This window comes from Hyaena hyaena, unplaced genomic scaffold, assembly GCF_003009895.1.
Source record: "Hyaena hyaena isolate Hyena2069 unplaced genomic scaffold, ASM300989v1 scaffold_102, whole genome shotgun sequence".
NCBI lineage: Eukaryota > Metazoa > Chordata > Mammalia > Carnivora > Hyaenidae > Hyaena > Hyaena hyaena.
In genome coordinates, this window is record NW_024080734.1 from 1127552 (window position 1) to 1151626 (window position 24075).

Here is a 24075-nt window from a genome sequence, read left to right on the forward strand (position 1 = left end):
CCTCACTATTCATGAGTTTGAGCCCCGCATCGCATCGGGCTCTGGGCTGACAGCTCGGGCTCTGGGCTGACAGCTCGGAGCCTGGAGCCTGCTTCTTTTTCTGTCTCCCTCTCTCTCTGCCCCTCCCCCACTCCCACTCTATCTCTGTCTCTCTCTCTCTCTCTCTCTCTCTCTCTCAAAAGTAAATAAACATTAAATGTTTTTAAAAACCTACAAATGCAGAGATGTTTCAATTGCATAAGGGTTTCCAAGAACCCATGCAGTCTCCTGTTATATAAGGTGAGCTACAGGGACTACAGTAGACATTTTTGGGTTTTGCCTGGAGAGGGACAAGCAGGCAGTGTAGGGGTCTTAGGAAGGGCAGGCAGCTGAGAGGAGGGAAAGCAACAGAGAGCTGGAGGCGATGCTCCCCATGGCCTTCACCTTCACCTATGCAACCCTTTCCAGAAAGCACTGTTGGAAGTTGCCCCGTTCACTCCTGAGAAGAACCTCAGACTCTTGGGGCAGATCTAGCACAAACGACAGCCTGGCCTGGCCCTCTGGGGTGACAGATGTGATTGTTCCGGATGGATGGGGAAAAGGGTGATGTCTCTCAGCCCAAGCCCTCCATTTATCTTCAGGACAATTTTAATTGGAAACCTCTCCTCGCTGCTGCCCAATTTTTCAGAAGTAATTAAAATGCTAATCTATAAGAAAGATGTCTATTAAAAATAAATTAATAATAGATAATACATTTTGGCTTACAATTTTGAATAATATGGCAATCCTGTCTTAAAATAAAAATTCATATATTTTTAATAAGCCTGAGACATGTTTCCCAATGAACCACAGATGGTTCATTTTTATTATCCTATAAAGAGACGTTATGGGTAAATGTTTTTTAAAAATGGCAAAACACAATCTCAGAGCTGCCCTCTTTTGGAGATCTCCAAGCACTCCCTAAGTGTTGGGGTTCCCTCCTGACATCGTGGAGACTGAGATGTGACGCTGGCCTCCCTCACCCTGTGAGGCACCATTGACCTTCGTCTTCGATCAGACAGAATCAGCACGGCAAAATAAAAAACAGACATAGTTCAAATTCCAGCTTTGTTACTCGATGACTAATCACCAATCCATAATGATGGGTATTTCTAAAATAATCCTAGTGAGGTCATTTAAGGAGTATATAAGCAGGGTCTGAAAGCCACTGAACACAGCAATTTGCACTGAGAGGTTCTCTTTAAATGTCCCTTTCTTGCCTCTCAACATCTAGAATCATGAGAAACACCTGAAGCTATTACCCCTATGTGCCCAAGCACATAACCTGGCATAGTGCCTACAAAGAGAACACATATGTTCTGTCCATTTGACGAACATCTATGAATCCGGCCACAAAAAACTGTTGAGTTTGGAGAAGTTTGAACTATTCTAAGAAGGTGAGATGTGTAGAAAGCAAAGGTGTGGCCAGCTTTTTTTACAGCACTGATCATCAGGTTATTGACTTGCAATTTAGCCAAAGGTACATCAGCATTAACCTAATCCATCCCTGGAACAGCCTCATTCCTCCCGCCAGGAGACAGAAGTGACAAAGCCACCTCCCAACCCTCCCCACTGCACAACCCAGTTCCAACACCCTCCCGATTGCTCAAGCCTGGAAGATCTTCCTCGTCACCTCCTGATCCCTTTCACTCACGCTCCCCTCCCCTACATCAGCAGGTCTGGTGGACTCTATATGCTGGAGAGACTGGGAGTCTGCCCCTCATTGGCCGCCTTCAAAGTTAACATCATTTCTCAGCCAGTTGCAACGGTCTCCTAGCAGGTCTTTCTGCATCTACTAAAAACAAACCCAGCAAAACAAGCAACAATAGAAACCTCTTATTGAATGATGATATGCACCAGAACCTGTGTAACCAATGCCCAGATTTAGAAAAGAAGAAGAGAAGAAGAGGAAGACCATTGCAGCATCCTAGAAGTCCCTGTTCACTCCAACCCAGTCACCTGTCCCCCCAAGATAACCGCTCTCCTGACTTGTAACAGTGCAGATGCATTTTGCAATCTATGTTCATCCATACTGTTGGATGCTGCGTAGCTAATTCATTAATGTCACTGTGCATTATCTCATTGTGTCAATATGCTAACAATTTGTTGTTTATTTGGATGTTAATGGACACTTGGGTGAGTTTCTGGCTTGGGGAAATTATAAACCTGATACTTCTCCTTCCCCATTGCTTTAAAGATAAAAAACAAACAAACAAACCCTGGGGCACCTGGGTGGCTCAGTCTTGAGCGTTCTGACTCTTAATTTCAGCTCAGATCATGATCTCACAGTCATAGGATCGAGCCCCGTGTTGGGTTCCATGCTGAGAGTGGAGCTTGCTTCAGATTCTCGCTCTTGCTCAAAAATAAATAAATAAGCATAAAAAATTAAGATAAAACCCCTAAGTTGACTGGCCTGACCAATTAACCATCTTACCTGACATGTTGGCCCTTTTGCTCTACCACGTGGCCTCCACTTAGTTCCACAAATGACCAAATTCATTCTCATGGTTCTTGCACATGGTGTCCCTGCTCCCTGAGACTCTTCCTACTACATTTTCTAATCTTTACACTTCTGCTCCCATGTCTGCAGACTCTCCCTCCCTCTAACTCAAACCAGGTTCCTTCTGGCTTTTCTTCCTCACACTGCCCCTAGTCTTTGCACCTGAGTACTCAAGACCATTCATAATTGCATATCTGTGCATGTGATTATTGAACTTATGAGTCAGTCACGCTGCACAGAGGGCTGCCTGACTTATTTGTGGCCATGTTGCTGGCACTTGGAACAGTACCTGGCACAGAACAGGAGCTCAATACACATTCGTTAAGCAAGTGAAGGAACTCACCATCCCCTCAAGGAGTCCATGGTCAAGAGAGACAAAATGGCCTCTGTATTATCATGCAATTTAGTGGATGCTGTAGGAGAGAGATCTTGCCATACAGATGCTGCCTGGGAAAGAAAGAAAAATTTCCATTTCCAAGGAAATGGCCCTTGAGGTGACATTTTATAGAGGACCCGTACAAGTCCAGCAGGAGTCATTCACACTATAGTCTAAGTAGTACCCCCTGGAGGAGTGCAGTGTAATGGGACAGATTTGGACGAAACCCAGGAAGTAGCCCAGCAGAGGGCAGGAAATCAGGTGCTAGATGGAGTAGGTGCATGTGCAAAGGTATGAAAGTGTCACCCAGGAAGACAGGCTGGAGGAACAGCAAGTGCTTCTAGAGAGTGAGTATGTGTGGTGCTGGGTAACATGGAGGAGGGAAGCGACAGACAAACCCTGAAAACTAAGCAAAGAGCAGATCATAAAAGACCTTGAAGGCCTTATTAGGGAGGCTGGCCTTTCTCCTGCAGGCAATGGGGAGCCATTGAAAGCTTTAAAGCAAGGGACATGTTCAGACGTATTTCCTTTGAACATCTTGTTTTCTCCTTCTTCAGAGCCTCTGCACAAGAGGTTCCTGAAAAGCTCCCACCTCTTCCCTCTATACTTAGAATGTCACACACACACACACACACACACACACACACACACACACACACCTTCCTTCCCATCTAGTAAGTTCCCACTCCTTCAGATTTCAGGCCTACCTTCACTCCCTCAGAGAAGACTCCCCTGACTACCTCCACTGCACCAGAGCCCTTGCCACTGTCTATAGCACCAAACAGCGCCTCTTTTGCAGTACATCCCCCATTACAATTTTATATGTGTGTCTGTGATTCTTAGGTGAAGTCCTCCATGCTGTAACCTCACTGGGGACAAGCACCACACCTGTCTTTGCTCACCATTGTACTCACACCGCCCATCAAAGTGTCTGGCACGTACTGGATACTCCACAGTTAAGTGCTCTATGAATGGCTGCTTTGCAAAGATCCTTCTGCCTGTTTGTGCAGAGGACCCATTGGTAGAATTGGGCTACAGCCTGGAAACTGGAGTTTTCCAGTAGTCTTGGGGAAAGATGCTCAGTACGTAGCATTTGGGCCCAAGGGATATTCATGCCTGTGGCCCCAGCTAAGAAATGCAAAGTAGGCGTTCTGGTTTTTGTTTGTTTTATTTTTTTTTTAGGTTTAATTATTTTTAAGAGAGAGCACAAGTGAAGGAGGGACAGAGAGAGGGGGAGACACAGAATCTGAAGCCAGATCCAGGCTCTGAGCTATCAGTGCAGAGCCCAACACAGGGCTCAAACCCATGAACTGCAAGATCATGACCTGAGCCAAAGGCACACACTTAACTGACTGAGCCACACAGTTGCCCCTCAAAGTAGGCATTTTGAGCCCACACCTAACTGCAAAACCAAACTCTATTGGCTGTATTTTCTTAGTTTCCATTTTCTTGATACTCTGGCATCTGGACCTTGACCCTGGAGAGACCGCCCCTCCCCGAGCTAGCTAATTCCTACGGATAGCAAGTGACTCCCCTGCAAGTGGACCTTTGGTACAAACCCACCGACCCAGAGCCCACACCCCAACCACCTCTCTCCTCTAGCTCTCACACACCAAGGCAGTATTCCCTCTGCTCCAAACCACTGCAGGGCCAGGTACCAGACAGCTGGGGACACCCCTACAGCCTGGAGATGGCCAAGATCATTCCAACTTTCCAATCCTAAACTTACTCCGCATACCTGTCCTGCCTCACCCATTCGAGGCTCTGGGCCATACTCTCCCCTCATCCCTCTCTGCCTCCTGACCGCCTCTGGTGCTTCCCTGTGTGGCCCCGCGTGGCGTGGCCGTGTCTCCTGTTTGTAGGGATCTGAGTATAGACCACTTCCCTTGTGACAGTCCTTTCCCTTTCTGCATGTCTTACTGTGCCTGATTAAAACAAATCCCAAGTACACATTTTAACACAAAACCCTGTATGCGTTCAGGTGTCCCAGGGGCCTGACTCCTCAAGGACGAAACTACGTGGTGAAGGTTTATCTCATCCTCATGGCTCCCCACATGGTATCTCAGAAGACACGCATGAATGTTACAGATAATGAACAGGAAGCTCGGCGGCGCCCTCATCTCCCGAGAATCCGCTGTAGCCCCCGGAATCGGGCCCAGGCGTGGAGCTTCTCCAATGGCCTTGGGACCCACCAGTTTTACAAATTATCAACATCTCCCCATTAGCTGTTGCAATATTAAATTGTGTGACTGGAAATGAATGAATAATCCCACGGGCAAGTGAGGGAGCCCAAGCAGCGGGGATTTAATAACAAGTCCTGCCCTCTCTCCAAGCAGAAGGTCTTCCTAATTAAATATTAAAAATCTATCCACACAGCTACAGCAGAAAAAAAATTGCTTTTTCAGCAGCGTCGCTTTGAGATGCTTCCTGAAAAGACCCAAATGTTGTGGGAATGTCCTCTCGGGGTCCCAGATGAGGGAGCGAGGGGACCACCAGTGACAAGTAGTGCGGGGCGCCAGGCACAGGTCCCTCTCTTGTGTTTTTCACACTTGGTCCTCAGGAGGACCAGGAGACATGGGTAGGCTCACATCCGAGTGGCAGAAGTGGCATTTTAATCCAGCTCACCGTGGTTATACGCTGATACCATATAACACAGCAGCCAAGAGCATGGGTTTTAGGATCAAGCAGGCGTGGATTTGAGCCCCGTGTCCTTGACTAACCCTGTGGCCTTGGACGGATTAGCATGAATCTCTAAGTCTCTCAGCTTCTTTAACAGGGAAGCAGGGTGAGCTCACAGGGTCGTGGGAGGGTTCTGGGAGACCATGTGCAGGGCGCACTGGATGCAGGCCTGGTAGCTAGGAAATGCTTCTGAAATGTCCGCTACTGTTCTGATCAATGGAAGACTCGCCCCTCACCCCCCCTCACACAACACGGCCCTCGCCCCCCAGTGTCTCAGAAAAGCCTCTACCAGAATGGAAGGCATCCTGTCCAACCTCTAGCCAGGATGTGGACTTTCTGTTTTCCTTCGCAAGCTAGGAAGGAGCCATTAGGAGCCCTTTAACCCCATATACCCCCTCCCAGCTGCCCTTCCATGCGCTACCTCATCTAAGTCTCACGAGAGCCCGCAAGGTTGGGATTGCTCCCACCATTTCCCAGCGTTGAAACTGGGTTGATAAACTTAACGTGTTGCCAAGGCTACAAGCCTGAAGCACACCCCCCTCACCTGCCTGGCTCCCTGGGCTCTCCTCAGGGAACAGGCCCAGGGCTCTGGGCCGCACCCACCCCCAATCCCAGGGCTTCTGAGGTGCTCCTCATCTGCTCTTTAAGTCAGTTTAAAAAGAACCTTTTAAATGTCCTCTTATTAGAAATTTGTACCTATTCATTACAGAAAGTTTAGAAAATACACACGAGCAAAAAGAATGTAACAGCTATCCGTAGCCCCAACCTTCAGTGATAACTGCTAAGAGGTTTTATGTATGATATCTTAGAGACAGATAGATAAATAAACAGATGATAGATAGATAGATAGATAGATAGATAGATAGATAGATAATTTCTTGTTTTACAAAACCTATTTTTTCTACTTCTGAGAAATAATCTGAAATGCATATGGAATTACCTATATCTCTTATCCTGATCCCTACTGTTTCCTATCTTCGCAGACTTTTGCTTTAATTATTATTATGCCTTTTTTTTTTGCATATTTTAAAATATTTTTTTAAGTTGATTTAGTTTGAGAGAGAGAGCTAGCAGGGGAGGACCAGAGAGAACCCAAGCAGGCCTCACACCATCAGTGCAGAGCCCAACACGGGGCTCAAACCCATGAGCCATGCATGACCTGAGCCAAAATCAAGAGTCCAAGAGTCGGAGGTTCCACTGACTGAGCCACCCAACCTCCCCCCATTTTTGCATATTTAATCTTTCCCTTTTAATTACACCTGGACCTGTCCCCACCCCACCCCCCACAGGGTATGGGCTAACTGAAGTAAGAATAAAGGAGGAAGTTGCTGATTAGCTAAAAGAAATTTTACAGTCCTGGGAGGTTTTCTCCAGTTTACAATATTCCTGATGCTGTGGAATCAGGCCTCCAGCCAAGCCTGACTCACCTTTGGCATTCTAAGCAGGAATTACCAGGCCGTTTGGCATTCCAACAGAAACTTCAAATATCTCACACTGTGGATTTTAGTAACCGACAGGGAGAAACAGGCTTTCTTCCCTGTCACTCATTTGCAGAGAGCTGGGACCAAGCCTAAGGTCTTGGGCCTATTTGATTAATGGAGGCTCTCCACTGCAGTGAGCCAGCAAGGAAGGGAAGGATGCAAAGCCATCGGGTGGAGACCTGGCCTTGCAAAGCCCTCCTCCGTGAAGCCCCCGCAAGCCGGGAGGGGCCAAAGACATCTCTGTTCTCTTATGATTAATATCAGCTCTCAGTGGGTGATTAATGCTGGAACTCCTAACTCTCCAGTGGCTTCTCAAAAAAGTAAAGCCTTCTGTACCGTACTTGCTTTGCTGCTTGACGCCCCTAAAACTGTTTACATGGACCCCCAGGACCCAGCACAAAACGGTCCATGTCACCTCACATTCCTCTGTCCCCTGTTCATGGAGTCCCTGCCTCCAGACACACCGGCACTGACTCCCTTGCCCTGGAGCAGGCTCTCTTCCTCCGGGAGTCCTTGGAAAGAATGCCCCTCCCCCTCACTGCACCTGGCCATCCCCTTCTTGCTCCTGGTTCAGCATGTGGGCCGCCGAGAGGAATCCTGGGGTTACCTGTTTAAGTCCACAAGGCGTCCCTCCATAGCACTTCACTCCATTGTAATTCAAAAAGTATTTACTTGGTATCTGCACAGTACTCCTGTTCTCATCTGATTGGCCAGCACCAGCCACACGATCACACCTAACTTCAGAGGGGCTGGAAGTGCATCCCAGCCTGTGCCCGTAAGGAAGAGGACCAGAAATAGTTGGCGACACACTAATGATCACCAAATTATCATGTTTTGTGTGGAAAAAAAGTGTTACTACACAAAAATCGCATCACAACAAACACAGCTAAACACCAAATGCACTAGACCAGACTTACTAGGATCAACTTCACAGAGAAACAGATAGCATCTATTTACCATTATCCCATCAGAAATAGCATGTTTTTAATCGTAGCATTAAAATTATCAAAACAATCCAACACATAGCTTTAAAAATATTTCAAACAGTAATGAGCGATAAGGTGAAAAGGAAAATGTGTCTCCTTGCCCAGACTCCTCATCCCATACTCCTATAGAAGTGATCATTATAGACAAGGTGTTTCAGGATTTGAGATGCAGGTAGGGAGGTCTGGGAAGGCTTCACAGAGAGGCATGACTAGAAGCTGTTTGGGTTTCTTAAATGTGAGATGTAAATTTCAAAGACTCCTATGATCCAACTTAAGCTTTCTGCTAAGGCACTTTGAGACTCACGTGATGAAAAATACTGCTGTCTCCCAGCAAGGAATTTAGAAGAGCTAGGAATTCCAAGCCGGAACTCCGATCTGGAAAGTTCCATCAAAGCATCACTCGAGGCTTAGCGGTTGCCACCCACCACTCCTCAGATTAAAAAGCTTCAGAGCCCTGTGACCCACTAACGCATTCACAGATTAACTCATTTTATTAATCCTGGCTCATTCATCCCCTTAAAACTACACAAGTCTGCCAGCCACCACCCCGGCTCACGGACTATTATGTAGGCTCTCTGTAGGTCGCACGCCGCTCAGCTGAGTGGAGACAGAGACACCCGTGAGGAAACAGCCCCAGCTCTCCCCACCAAGTGAGGAGGGGACTTTATCCAATGCCTTCAACATCCCAGGCACCCCCTCTGCAGCGGCTCCTTGATCCTAACAGGCAGGGAGGGAGCACGGAGTCCTGTAGGCTGGAAATGACTTGCTCACACTCACCAACGGTTGAGCTGCAGAGCCTGGATTCAAGTCCAACTGTTTTAACTGCAAAGCACGCCATCATTCCCCCCTTGCTGATGCTGAATTCGGCTGCCGCCCTCTCCATCCATCGTGTAGAAAAGGATGACCCCTGTGACCCATTTCTCTCTAGTGCTGGAACCCTGCTTTGTTTCATTCACAGCACACATCACCACCTCTGTTCACAGCTCTACTCACCGACCCCCAGTGCCGACAAGAGTGGCTGGCACTTAGTAGACACTCAGCGATTATCTGTTGAATGAGTGAGTGGTGCTGTGAAAAGAACACCCACCCGAGTTTAATCCTGCTCTGTCAGGAATCCAGTGTGTGACCTTGGACAAATTCACTTCGCTCTCTGGGCCTCAGCAGCCGTATCTGCAAAGTCAGAGGGCAGGATAAAAGCGTCTCTTTGTAACTCATATGCCCTGTGGCTTATACAGCCTGTCACCCAGAGCAAAGGTTGCTTTTGTGCCCAGAAAGGGGAACAAGATTGGAAATGCTAAATGGATGGCAGAGAACTTGAGGCAGGGGAGGAGCTGGGGGAGGGACCCTTGAAAACACTTGGTGTCTGCCCTGCTGCCCCCTCAGACTGGCTTCTGCAAATTCTCGAGCACAGAAGTGTGAGAAGCTTGGGTAGAGGAATTTGGTCCCTGACCTGCTGAGACAGAGCAACAACCACAAGAGACACAGGAGTTGGGGCCCAAGGGAAACCCCCAGGATGGTCCCTTAGGCCAGAAAGCATCTGACTGTCAATCAGGCGATGAGATAGATCAATGTTTGCTCTTCTACCCACCATCTTCATGATTTCAGGGAGGTCTCATAAGATCTCTTGATTCCATTTCTTCAAATGGGAAAATTAATATGTTCTCCTTCCTCTCTGCACCTCAGTTTTCTCCTCTGTAAAATGGGCCAATATAACATGTAGTTCACAGGAGCTATGTGATGTGGAAAGTGCCTTATTAGAATAGAAGGCTGAAATGCACTGAGCCAGAAGTTCACACAGCAAATAGGGAGAAATCTGTACAGGGTCCTCTCTAATCACAGGGCATTCCTTTTTGCTCCATGTTGCTTGGGACCCTAACGTGAAATGGTCACGATTCTAGATTATCACAAAACACACAAAAGTCACTTGGAAAAACACGATATGGGGTGCGGGAGAAGGGCAGTTAAACTGGGCTCACAGAGGCACGTAGTGTGAATGAGTGATAATGGAGGACTGTCCCTTGGTCTTAGTTCTGGGGGGGTGATAACAGGGACGAGCGGGGACTGCGGTTTACTAGAGAGCACGTGCCGTGTCTAAAGCGAGCAGCCACTTCTCAGCTCAGCCAATTGTTGCCATGTGCTATGTGATAATGCAGGCCCACACAGACATAAATTCCAATTTCTAAAGAGAAGCCAAAAATCCATATTTTATGTGCAGTAAATGTTGTCAAAACTCACATTTAAAAGAAGCAAAACAACAACTGTACCCCATGGGCTGCCAGATCGGGATTTCTAAACTAAACTGTCAGATGACAGAATTAGCCACTAAATTAGCCAAATACTTTCCAGACGCTCTCTTGGCTGCTTCTCAGGATTCAACGTTATATTCCTATTTAGCTTCTCGTAATTCTACACACTTAGAGCCAATAATGAGCACTTAGCACCTACTATGGACATCATAGAAGTGAGATACCAAAAATAAAAACAGAACAAAAACAGGCACAAGATCTAGTTTCTCCGTGCCTACCCTACCCTACCCCACCCCCAGTCCTGTAAATGAGCTCCGCGACACCCAAAGGTAGATTCTGACACCTGCTGGGTGACGGTTAGAGACAGTAGGCGCTTCAGGAGTTTGGAAAGAGAGCAGAGAGAGCTTTCCCCGCAGTGGTCTGCGAGAGCTGCCCAGAGGAGATGGCTCTCAAGGCAGGTTTAAAGGGTGGCTGAGATGGAGATCAGCTGATGACACATTCTGGCAGAGACAGGGGACTGCACCTATTGCAGAAAACTCATGCTGGGTGGTTGTGCCAAATTATGCTGGGGGACGTAGACTTTTCCCTGAAGATTCCTCAGGAGAAAGCTGGTAGGTTGAAATAGGGCAAAGCTGAGGGAAAGCAGCCCCCTTTTCCCTCTGCATCCTCCGGGATGAAGAGCCTGGACACCGGGTCCAGAGGCCCCTTCAGGTCTGACTTCGCCTCCGGTTTTCTTATTTGACACCACGCAGAATAGACAAACAGACCAGAGCTATCCCTGACAGCTTCGTGTAGGCTGTTTCCTCAGGGGTGAGGGAGATGCCTTCATGGTAACGATCCTGAAACAATTCAGAGAGGCAGCAGGGCTTTGAAACAGGCCATATTTCCGTTTTTTTTTTTAATGATGGTTTCATTTTACATTTTTATTGGCTCTCTGCTGATTGCTCTTGGGCTCTCTGACGGGATGTGAGGTGCGCTGACATTTATAGAAATCAATACATTAATAAATCACGAAGTTCATAATGTCTGATTTGCTTCTAAATGAGACAGAACTATTATCACCATAAAGTCGCACATAAAATATGCCCAATTGTGATGTACTGTATGGTCTAATCAAAGGCATTTGAGTGAATAACCTTTCCCCAAAAGAAGGAAACAATCAAAGCTGAATAACGTCATTAATAATTCAAGGTATGTCTGCCAAAGCTTCATTTATTAAGTGCACAGTTAAGAGGCTTCTGAGCTGAGTCCGGCAGATGACACCTTGCCATCTCCTCCCTGCCTCTGGGCAGGCAGACATCCACGCTCCGATGAACTGGCTGCACTCCCTGCATTTGGCAGTGGATGTGCGAGGGAAATGTCCAATCGCCTTTTCCCGCTAAGAAATGGACCGAAACAATACACACTTTGACTGTCTGGATTATTAAGGGCAGAGGACGTGGAGTCCTGTAATAACTCTAGGGGAGAAGAGGCAGGAAATTTTCTCGGTGACGGTCAGTTATTGTTTCTATAGGCTTCACACTCCAGGCCCTGTGTTTCTGGGGTCCACTGCTCACAGACACTCTGTGCTGTCTGTCCCCTGGCAATCTGCAGACCGAGGTGCTCGACGCCATTTCAGCCAAAATCTTGTGTTTGCTTATGTCCATTGCAGGTGATACGGAAGGATAATATTCACTTTAGCCAGTTAATGTCCAGCCCGAGCTGGCGGTTGGGTGCCTTTCTGACAGAGTAAATCACAGAAGAAATAAATCTTCCTATATTAAAGAGAAGCACACTTAATTAACTAGATCCATCAGAAAAGGCATAATCATGGCCTACAGAGTATCTACAGACTTGATTACTTGATTCTCTGCCTTTGAGAATCACCCTGAAAATCACAGACATAACACACTATTAGATAAGAATAACATTTTTGAGGACCTACTGGGTGCATAGAGCACTTTACATATCTTATCTCATGCAGATTCACAACTACAAGGTGGGTATGCTTATAGCTGAAATTAGCCTAATAACCGTCTACCTCCTAGGGACAGTGAGATGATTAGATCAATCCTAAACCGATTACCATGCTCTCTGAGCTCACCAAGACAGGCACTTAATATGAGGATACATTAATACTGAATTCCAGCAAAAGCTCGCCAGGCCAATCTCCATTATTTCCCTGCTTGTGATTATTCTATATGATGTGCAGAACTTTATTTTCACAGTAACAACAAAGAAAAGGTTTATTTGGCTAGACTACAGGAGCTAAGCCGACTTCATGAACTGGTTTTCAGGCCTTTAGCACACTACTTTGGGAGAGTGAAATGTATGCTAACACAGCAGCAGTAATACAATGGGGCTGGCTCGGACCCGTGGATCACATACTGCATTTCCCAAATCCACATCCTGTGACTTTGGTTGACAGCCCGATGGGAATATTTATACCAAAGAAATTAGAAAATGGTATCAATTAGGCTTTCCGCGCCCCCCACCCCCCATCCCCAAATGCCAGCTGGTAAACATTTACCAGCCCACCAGAGCAAGCCCTCTGCCTGGAAACCATCATCTGGTAAGTTGTCAAGGTAGCCAGATAGCAATGAACTGTTCTCCAAAATGCAAGCTAAAAGATGGGCTTTTCACACCTCAGCCTGACCTTGATCCAATGAGTTTCCATTGATGAGAAAATTCTATGCCCAGCCTAAAAGAAGTCCTCGTCGCACGGCAATCTTACTTTTCCTTTGAGTCATTTTTTTTGACCCCTCTCTGCACCTTAATATTTCCAACTTCAAACTAGCAGTGCCCTTTCTCCATGGACTCTACTTTTCCCTCCTTCTCTTCATTTGCAGTGAATTGCCTTTTTAGCTTCTCAGTCAAGAGGAATAACAAAATCCTGTCTATGTGGTCCTCTTATTTTGTGCAGAAATATTCAAGACTCACTTATCCTGGGCAACACGCCCCCCATCTCCAACCCGGGGCAGCCACCGCTCATGAACTGGCAGTCTTCACGTGCTGGAACTTCAGGGCACTGTCCCCTGAGACCAAAGGACAAATGGGAGGAGGTTCCCCACTGCCTCCTGACTGCTAGTTGGTGGCAGGATTTGGGCGTCTTGTGACTGATTGCTACCTTGTAGAGCTGTGGAGAGTGCTGGGCCACCTAAGTAAACCATCCGGTTTCATCCTGGGACACTTTTTCCACACACAGAGATTCCCACCTGCGGCTGAGACACTACAGTGAACCTGACACTTCTGCTCTCCAGCCCGGGGCCAGAGCCTTAGCTGGAATGAAACGTTGCATTGGAGGCGAGGAGACACAAGAGTCCCTAACGTATGTGGCCTTGCTCCCTGTCCTGAAAACACCGTTTAGGGCTCCTTTCTGCCAACTCTGAGATCTAAATGATTCATTTCTTTCCCAGAAGTTTCTTTGTTTTTTCAGTCTTAATGGACAACGTGCAAATGTTATGCTGTCACACAACTAACAGAACTGTGATGTATGTCACAATCTGCATAATGGCTTTGTGGAATTTTAATAATCACATTGTATTTCTGACAACTAACCTCGACTACCACCACTTCCGAGGTACATCTCGCACTCTCCTTCCCACACACCCCAACCATGTGCTGATCTGAAGGCCACGTTCAAAAACACCCTCCTTTTGGGAGAAAGGTCGGAGGACCGAAATATGCTGTATTTTCAAGTCATTTGACCTGGAAAATCTCCCATCTAATGAAAGAAGCAACACTCAAAGATTTTCTTTGTAGGACTCTTTTTTTTTTTTTTTTCAGAAGATTTTCAGGACTAAGGTATAAATGAATGAGAAATGTATAAATTCAGTTTTGCTTAAAAGAGGCAGGAGGGTTTCAAGATTAAGAGAACAAACGCTTGGAGCAAAACATGATTTGAGTTTTATTGAAGCAAGAAGACTGAAAAAAATGTCTGGAACACTCAGAAAATCTTTATCAAAGCTCAGCTCAGCACTCCTGGGACTCATTGTTAAGTTTATAAAATTCAGAGCTGATGAGTTGTGTGTTCTGTGTGTGTCTGAGTGAGCTTATGACTCACCTCCAAGCCCCTGCTGTAAGAATGTCAGGCTTTGGGATTACACTTCAGGACCAGATGGTGTCCCCTGCCACCCCCCTCACTCTCCATCCTGGTACATACAGACACCAACAAGGATTTCACCCCTGATCATAAGGGGATAACTTGTTAATCAAAAAAAAAAAAAATCGGTGTTAATCTCATCCAGAATAAATCAACTGATCATGTTTAAGGGCAGAGAAAAGATCACATTTTCAAATGCCAGCATGCCGTCTCTAATGTAGTCTTTAATGTAACCAACATAGTTTAGGCAACACTGAAATACTAGAAATATGATTTCAAGAGGCAGCGCAGCATTCAATTTTAGGCGTTCAATTTTATGCACACTGTCACCTAAATTATTTGCAGCTCAAGTGTGTCATGATCTGTAAATGTCCCTCTAGGTTCAGTTTTCACACCGCCCCACAGGTTTTTTGTTTTGTTTTGTTTTTTAATGTTTATTCTTTCTGAGAGAGAGAGGCAGAGAGCAAGCAGGGGAGGGGCAGAGAGAGAGGGAGACACAGAATCAGAAGCAGGTTCCAGGCTCTGAGCTGTCAGCACAGAGCCCAATGGAGGGCTTGAACCCACGAACCATGAGATCCTGACCTGATCCAAAGTCAGACACTCAACCGACTAAGCCACCCAGGCACCCCCCGCCCCCAGTTTTGACATGTCTTATTTTCATTATCATTCGGTTCAAAATGCTTTCTAATTTCCATGAGGTTTCTTCTTCCATACATGGGTTACTTAGGAATTCGAACCATGTTGCTTGGTTTCCTAACATTTGGAGATTTCCTCTGTTTTCTTCTTGATTTCTTGTTTAATACCACATGGATAGGAAACATTCTGAACAATTTCATTTCTTCAGACTTTTTTGAGATTGGCTTTATTATTCAGGAAGTGGTCAATTTTGGTAAATGTTTCCTGAGTCCTTGAAAATCTATCTATGGCGGTTGGGTGAAGAGCTCCCCTCCTATCAATGGAGACATATTTGTTCATTGTATTCCTCAAATCCTCTATACCCTGATCAATTTTTTTTAATGTTTTATTTATTTCTGAGAGAGAGAGACAGTGTGAGCAGGGGAGGGTCAGAGAGAGAGGGAGATACAGAATCTGAAGCAGGCTCCAGGCTCTGAGCTAGCTGTCCTCACAGAGCCTGACGTGGGGCTCGAACCCACGAACCGTGAGGTCATGACCTGAGCTGAAGTCAGACGCTTAACCAACTGAGCCACCCAGGCGCCCCACCCTCATCGATATTTTATTAGTTGCTGAGAGAAGGGTTTTGAAATCTCCAATTATGGCTGTGAATTCATTAGTTCTCCTTTTCTTTGTCAGCCTTTGCTTTGTGTGTATTTGGAAATTATATTATTAGTGCATACTAATTGAGAATTGTTTTATTTTCCTAGTGGATGGCACCTTCATTATGCAAACTCCCTTTCTCTCTAGCAAAGCTTCTTGCCTGAAAGTCTACTTTCTCTGATGTTAAAATAGCCAAGGCAGTTTTTTTTTTCTTTTTTTTTTCAGTGTTTTTATTTATTTCTGGGAGAGAGAGACAGCGTGAGCAGGGGAGGGTCAGAGAGAGAGGGAGGCACAGAATCTGAAACAGGCTCCAGGCTCTGAGCTAGCTGAGAGTGATGCGGGCTTGAACCCACGAACCGCGTGACCTAAGCAAAAGTCGGATGCTTAACCGACTAAGCCACCCAGGCGCCCCATCCAAGGCAGTTTTTCTTGACATGTGTTTGCATGTTGTACTTTTCTACCTTTTCTGTGTCCTAAGCAATAAGCATTGAGCTGGGGCTTGGTTTTTATCTGAAGATGGCTTTCTTGTATTGAAGATTTTCTATTTGTCTTTGCATTTCCACAGTTTTACTGTGATGTTCCTTGGTGTGGTTTTCTTTGTGTTTCTCTGCTTGGGTTTATGCTTCTAGAATCTGTGGCTTGATATATTTCATCCATTTTTTTTTGTTTTTTTTTAATGATCAATTGTCACTTCTTCAGATACTGGTTCAACAGCATTTTTCATCTCCTCCTTTTTGGGGACTCCAATTACACATATGTTAGAACTTTTCTGGGGGCACCTAGGTTGCTCAGCTGGGTAAGCGTCAGACTTCAGCTCAGGTCATAATCTCACAGTTTGTGAGTTTGAGCCCCACTTCAGGCTCTGTGCTGACAGCTCAGAGCCTGGAGCCTGCTTCAGATCCTGTGTCTCCCTCTCTCTTTACCCCTCCCCTGCGCATATTCTATCTCTCTCTCAAAAATAAACATTTTTTAAAAAGGAACTTTTCTTCACATCCAATATGTCTCTTGTGGTCTTGTCTGCATTTTTCACATGTCTCTCTCTGTGCATAAGTGTGTATATTTTTCTGTTGACCTATCTACCAAATCATTAATTCTCTCTTCAACTGTGCCCAACCTGCTGTTAAATTGATCTAGTTAGTTGTTAATCTTGGATAATATATTTTTAATTATATATATGTACATATATAATATACATACATATACTCCAATTCTCCAGTTCTCTGGTGCAATCTCCATCTTTTTCTTCTTTCTTTCTTTCTTTCTTTCTTTCTTTCTTTCTTTCTTTCTTTCTTATTTTTTCCATCTTTTTATTTTCTTGAGCATGTTTACCATTATTTTAAGGCCCACAGTTGATAAATCCAGTATTCAGGTCACCTATGAATCTATTACCATGTTCTGTCTTTTTCTCTTGGTCTTGTCTCTTAACATGCCTGGCAAACTTCCAGTGAGTGGTGAACATTAGAATACAGAACGTGAACACTATCTGGCTGAACCTTCAACTTCTGCAAGGAAACTCAATAGGAGCAAATAAACTTAATCCGAATGGGGACTGAGTTGTTCTGAGGCTGGATTTCAATGAAAGGCCTGATCTATTTCTAACATGCACTCGCTCCTAGAACACAGTTCTTTAGGGGTCAAACTGAAAGCCTGAAGGTTCACCAGGAACCCACCTCCTAGGAGACCCTGAACTCTAACAGCTACCCCATAACCTTGTGAGCCTGCCAAGAGCTCTGTTTAGCTCTGTGACTTTTGGGCTGTGGTTTTTGCTTAGTTTTCCTTGACCTCTGTCACTTATGATAGCTAAGGCTATTAAGCTCTTGTCTATGTTCCCCTCCAGTCTTGGCCCCCCGAGCCCTGAATGTCTTAGTAGAACTGATCCCACTTTTGTCTTCCCAGATTGCTGAAAGTTCTGCTTCCATTCTTTGCCCTCAGCAGACCCTTTTTGCTCAGTTTCCCAAGCCCATAACCCATGACACTTATAAATCAGCATACACTATGAGATGAAAAGCAGCACTGACTGTCAGGCTCACCTTAATGAATTTTTCTTCCCTCCAGAATCATGGCTTCTAAAGATAGGATATCTTAGTAGCTCTCCAGTGCCTTCAAACACATGTGTTTACAGTTGTTGTTGTTTTTTTCTGCTCCCCCACCCCCACCCCTACCAGGCTTTAGGTGTCATTTTGTTGTTGTTACCATGATAATTTTTAAAAAATTTTAACTAATTTTTATTAATTCTCCTTTTCCAGTCATTCTCAGTGAGAAGTCAGCTCTACTATAGGAGAGCTCACCGTCCCTGGGCCTTTTGGCTTCTGTATCCTTGTATGCAGTCAGTATTCCCTTGTTACCTTCCTCCTTGAAGACTCAGACAAATGCACCTCCCCTTGAAGCCATCCCTGCCACCCCTTTCAATTCCCTGCCATCCAGGGGTCATCCAAGAGCCTCCTCCTTTTGGCTCCCAGTGTTTTAGCCATGTCCACACTGCTGACCACTTGGCATGATTTCGCCAGGTGAAGAGTTCCAGACCAGCAACCCACAGCACCCTGCAAACAGCAATATTACATTTGGCCCATGCTACATGTTTCCAATGTTAAACTCATTGATAACAGCTAAGAGTCAGAACACAAACAATCTTAATTGTAGCAGCTTTTGAGAAATAAAACTAAATATCTGGGCTCCCTGAACCTCAATTCTATATAACAATGACTGGCTGTGTAAGAGCTGTTTCCCTTTTATGGGGCAGTGACTCGCCAGTTCTGAGTCCCTGCCACGTAGGTCGCATACCCCACACATGACTCATCTAAGTGACTTACCGACTACTACTGGGAAGTGAGTTTGTAATCCTGGTCTCTGTGTGGGTCTCGTCACCAGTCAGAGAACTCCATATGAGCAGTCTGTCTTTTCATCTCTCCCCCAATCCCGTCCCTGGCATGGCAGAGATGGTGAGCTCATATTTGTAGATATACTTCTATGAAAATGCTATGTAAGCATTTTTAAGGCTGTGAAACTGTTCTGTGGAATGCTGGAGTGGCGGATACGTGACCTTACACATTTGTCAGACCCCACAGAACTGCACCACACAAAGAATGCACTCTAATGTAAACTATAGACTTTAGCTAAAAATATTTTAATCTTGGTTTATTGGTTGTAACAAATATACCATACTAGTGCAATGATAGGGGAAACCGTGAGGTGATGTACATGCGAACTCTGTATCTCCTACATAATTTTTCTGTAAACCTAAAACCGCCTTAAAAATAACATCTATTAGAAAAGGTAAATAACTGAAAATGCTATTAGAGTGATAAAAGAGGGCAACTAAATCTGGCAAACTAAGTTTTTTTCGCATGGGATTCAGGTCAGGACCAGGTCAAGAGCAGAAATGTTTACCAGTGGATGGATGCCCATCTATACTACCACTTTTAGGAACAGCAGAAAATGAGCTCTTGCTGTCTGAGTTATGGGTGGCAAGTGACCAAAACACACTTAAAGTGACAGCTGGGCTGGCTCACACACTCTTGGTCAGGAGTGATGGAAGGGCAGAAGGAAGTTCAAATAATAGCCTACAGAGGAAAACCAAGTTGATCCCCCAAATAGACCCCAAAGGCTTGCAGGAGAGCAACAAGTAAAGACCCCCGTTTTCTGCTCTCTGGGACCTGGACCCAGCCAACTCCATGGTGCCATGAAGGATTTTCCAGGTCTGATAATCTGTCTTATATTTTATACTCAGCACAACAGGGGGCTTCACCTGCCTCCGGTCTGCTCACAAGTCCTAGTGTGCTAATTAGTTTTTTCAACAGCCCCCCCCCCCCCATCTTTTCCCCGCTGGTATCTGTGTTACTTACCAAACTCTTAACGGGAAGAAAAAAGCAAAGGTTTGTAGATTGTAAGCTCTAGAAGAGCAGGGAACAGAGTTGTTTCATTCGCTGAAATATGTATAGTAGATACGTCACTGATGATTGTTGAGTGAACAAATATAGAATCCTACAAAATGTGCAGGTGCAAATTACAATGTAGCAGAGGGGGACCATGGGGCCTCTGTCGTGAAAGGTATCATGTAAGCCACTTTTCAATCAAACATGCGAGTATTTCCAAGGACCCATCCATATTCGTGCATCCTACGCCCCATGCCATCCCATCTCTCTTCAGGCTGCATGGCTGCATGGCTGCGGGCATGCTCAGTGAGCCCCCTGCTGGGAGCCTTGGGCACTGCGAGGTGACCGGCATTGCTCTTGCCTACTCCGACCTTGGGAAAAGGATAGGGAAAAGGTCAGCTCCAGCTCTGCTACAAGATCTCTTTGTGTATGTCGAGCTGGATGGTGACCTGGACACCCTCAGAGTGGAATCTCCATGGAAAATAAAAGTATGCTTTGTCTTTTCGATGAATGGATTTGGTAAAACGTTTTCTTACTTTTTCCTAGACATCGCCTGGTGGTATTACCAGTATCAGAGAGGTAAAAAAGTTTAAACTAACTTGACTACTTTGGTCACATTACTTTCAAAAGAAGAGCTTCTTCATCAAATATATTTTGTAATTAGTCTACTCACTCTTCAACTTTCTTTGCCCTTTGTTAGCAAACATCACCTATATAGAAACAACTGGAAGCTTTCTTTTAGAGACAAGTTATAGGAGGAAGTTTGCTCCTAATAAGAAACTGATATGTTTTTCTCTAATGGGCAACAAGATAATATGTAAAAGCTCAGAGCCAACCTGTGGCTCAAGCATAGTCACCGCTTGCAACAAATGATCTGAATTTCTAAGTTCTTTTTTTCCCCATGGTCTTGACCTCTTAATCTAGTCAGCAGTTTCTGAGGCAGTTTTTCTTATTACTGTATCTCTTTTTAATTTGTTATATTTATGTCCTATAATCAATTTTAAGACCTTTCTGAAACAAAGTGGAATGTGTTTAAATAAGTAGTGAGGGACAGAAAAGGTGGTTGACTGGGTGGCGAGTCACGTAGGAAAAAAGGTAGATAGGTGGAAGGTAAGCAGGCAGAGATCAGGAACGAAAACCTCAGATGCCTATGGGGCCAGGAAGGCAGCATAAATGAATTAAGTGAGCCACAGGTGTATAGGGGGAACACTAGAGGCTTTGGCTGCTCAGAAGGAATAGCCACTGCTCAGCTTTTATAAACTATTTCCTTGTGACGATTTGAGACTAAAAAATCCGAATTTGTCAATCTCTCATCTTTTAATAGCAGCAGTTGATTCCAAAAACAAAAATCCATCACATTTTATAAACCAAACAAGACCAATTTTGGGGCTGCATTCTATGTCAAGGGCCACCATTTTGTAACCTTGAAAATAGATTGGTGATTATCAAGGCCAATCCAGAGACCCCACGATGAAGAGACTATTTTCTAGTGCAGGGAGAAGGAAGTCATCATGGCCACAGTTTTTGGCCATGCTCATGGTCACAGAGCAAACAGAGGAGACACCTCACTAGAGAGGAGACCAAAAGCTTGGGTCCTCTTACAACTCATAACCTAAGGGTCTGACTTGTACAGGGCTTGTTAGGAGCAGAGCTTGTCACATTGCAAACTTTGTACACTGGTCACAAACCAATTTTCAGGGACACATGGAAGCCAGATCTATAAAAGAGGCCTTGGACTGGCTCAACGCTAGGTCCCATTCTGTCTCAGGCAAAGCCATTTAGTGAGAGCTTGGAAGAGATCTCCTGTGCTATAAGCCCTTAACATGACTCCGTATGTTAACAATATCCAAGACCTAACTGAAAGTTCAGAAAAATGCCACATATAGGGGTGTGATTTTTTCCCCTGAGAGTCTAAAACTTTCATCCCACACTCAGAAGAGTCTGTGACCTCAAAACAATAAAGACCACTTAATCTGAATCATCTCCAATTTATCCCTCAGTCTGGGAATTTCCTGCTGTAAATCCCCTCCAGTTGATTATTCTATCTTGCTTTACCCACAGTAAGAGACAATTCACTGTGTTTAAGATAACTCATAGTTAGAAAATCTCCTTATCTGTTAGGACACCCATCTTTCTAATATTCACTCCCCACCACACACAAGGTTACAGTGGGGCAACAGGCATGAAAACATTTTATAGATTGAAAGTACTTTACCAACAGAAGGTATTCTAATTCTTGTTATGTAGTTACCACCATAGTATTAATTTCTAGGTCAATTTAATGTCTATCATCCAAACTCAATCTGACTTAGTAACTGGCTCACCATTATTTTTAATAATCAAAATAACATCAAGCAACATTTCACCTTGCAAACTCTTAACAGACCTCAGACGAAACTGTCAAGGAAGCTCCCGACATGTTAGTTCTGTTTCCTCCTCTCCAACCTGGGAGCTGGGCCTCCGTCCTTCCTTTACTGCGACCACCTGGGCAGCACCCAGGAACTCCCAGAGAGAGGGGGATTAGTGCAACAGGAGGAATGTGAAGCCTCAGCAGCCCCTTCAGAAATTTCTTCAGAATATATTTATAGTGGCTGGAACTAGACGAAGGAGGGAAGGGAGAGCAAGTATGAGGGAGAGGGATGCTGAGATGTGGGCCCTTCTAGAAGGTTGTCACAAGTGTAGACAACTTAGTGTTTTCCATCCACAGGTCATGACACATGAAGGTCTGCACAATTTTACAAAGAAATAGATTAAAATTGAGAACAGAGTACATCTCACATCAACAGGGGAAAGTGTTTAAGGACATTTTTGCTTCAAAATAGGTCATAAAATCTTTGTTTAGATGTATGTGTATACTGGATTGTGATGTTAATTGTAGTTCTTACTATGAAATACAATAAAACAAAACACTGAGAACCACTGGTTGAAGACATGCAGGCTACTTCCCAGCATCTCGGGCCCCCAAAACATGAATTTCCTTCAGTGACTGATGTTACCACAGCCTGACAATGAGAGGGTGATGAAAAGCAAAACCGAACCAAATCTTGGCAATCATCATCCCAATATTCAGATATTACAGAATCCGATATGGAAATTGATTCTGCTGCCCAGACAGCAAACAAATCATTTATTGATAAAGCCTAGTTCTCCTTAATGAAGTGGGCTTAATATTTGATATTTCAGTAACTACTTAGTGCATTTATAATAGACGAGATGGTAAGTAAGCGCAGCTTATGAATCAGAGAGATTCTCACAGACTTCTGCAAACAGACTTCCCTGATCTCGCAAAGAATTCAATCAGAGGAAGATTAATAGAAATGAGACAATCCTTCAAAAGAAGTCTTTTCAGCTTCTGGACAAGTTAAAGTGAGAAAGGTATACTATACACCTACAAAAACACATCATTTCTTCCAAAAAATACATTTCTGTCTTCCTTGTTTACATTTCAGTCGTTTGCTTCTTTTCACACTTTTAAATATCTGTGTGTTTTTCAAAATAAAATTGCTACTAAGTCTAACACTGGGAGATTCAAACCAACAATCTTATTTCTATTTCACAATGAGCTAAAAATACATGCAAGTGTTCTGAATTTAATTTATGTTGGTGGGGGGGCGTTGAGGGGAGGGTCAGCCCTTTGATTTACATAGAATCGCTGCAGTGTTAAGGTAATTGCTACTTCACTTGTTAGCTACAAACAAAACCATAATTAAAGTCTCTGTAAGAATTATAAAGAAATTGGTCACTTGCAGTATGTTGTGTACACAGAGTATCTTATTTATATTGAATGATCTGCCCTATTCCCAGGAGGATAAGGTGATACCAATTGCCCAGCACATAAGAAAGATGACCATTGGGAATTTTTACCAAGTTCTTCTGCCTCTCCCTTGGCACCTTACCCAACGTCCATTTCCTTAGGGAAGATGTTCAAGATACAGACTCGCTTTGAGGGTTTCCTTTTGTATTGAGATCTCAGTCTCAAAAGGAAAAGTGACAACAGCAGAGAAAATCTGGTAGCAGGAGCTTGGCACAGACTAGACAAATATACTCAGCGTAAAGCACTTGCTCACCCCTGTTCTCTCGGAAACACAGCCTGCCCCACACTGCACCCTCCATGCTCACGGGTTGTGGCCTGGAGTGTGTGCGTTCCCAGCAGCCTGCCCATCTCGTCACTGTTCTCGCCAGCCCAGATTTACAGCCGTTCGATACATGGATTTGCTAATGTCTGCATGACAACAACGGGCAGCGAAGGCTAGACGACAATTGATTCTTGATTGGAATAAATTTATAGAAAGTGTCTGGCAGGACCCAGAGGAAAACACTCATTTATCCTGCTGTGACGGTAAAACGTGGAAACTTCCACTCATTCTGTTGGTGATCCCGCAGTCGGAGATGGGCAGAATTCTTGCTTTGACTGACACTTCTTCAATAACTGGTGAAAAATTATATTACATTGTCATTCTTCTTGGAGGAACAAACTGCTACTTCAGACCGCTGTTTTTGGAACCCCTCAAATGCTTCAGAAGCTTTGATTTCTATCAAGTAGTCCCCATTTAAGTCACTT

The 24075-nt window shown here is 44.7% G+C and overlaps 1 protein-coding gene across 1 annotated transcript in view; it reads left to right on the forward strand.

Moving 5' to 3' along the window:
* Nucleotides 1-24075, forward strand: part of KCNIP1 (potassium voltage-gated channel interacting protein 1) — a 220294-nt gene that overhangs the window by 182391 nt on the left and 13828 nt on the right. The gene's annotated exons all lie outside the window — the stretch shown is intronic.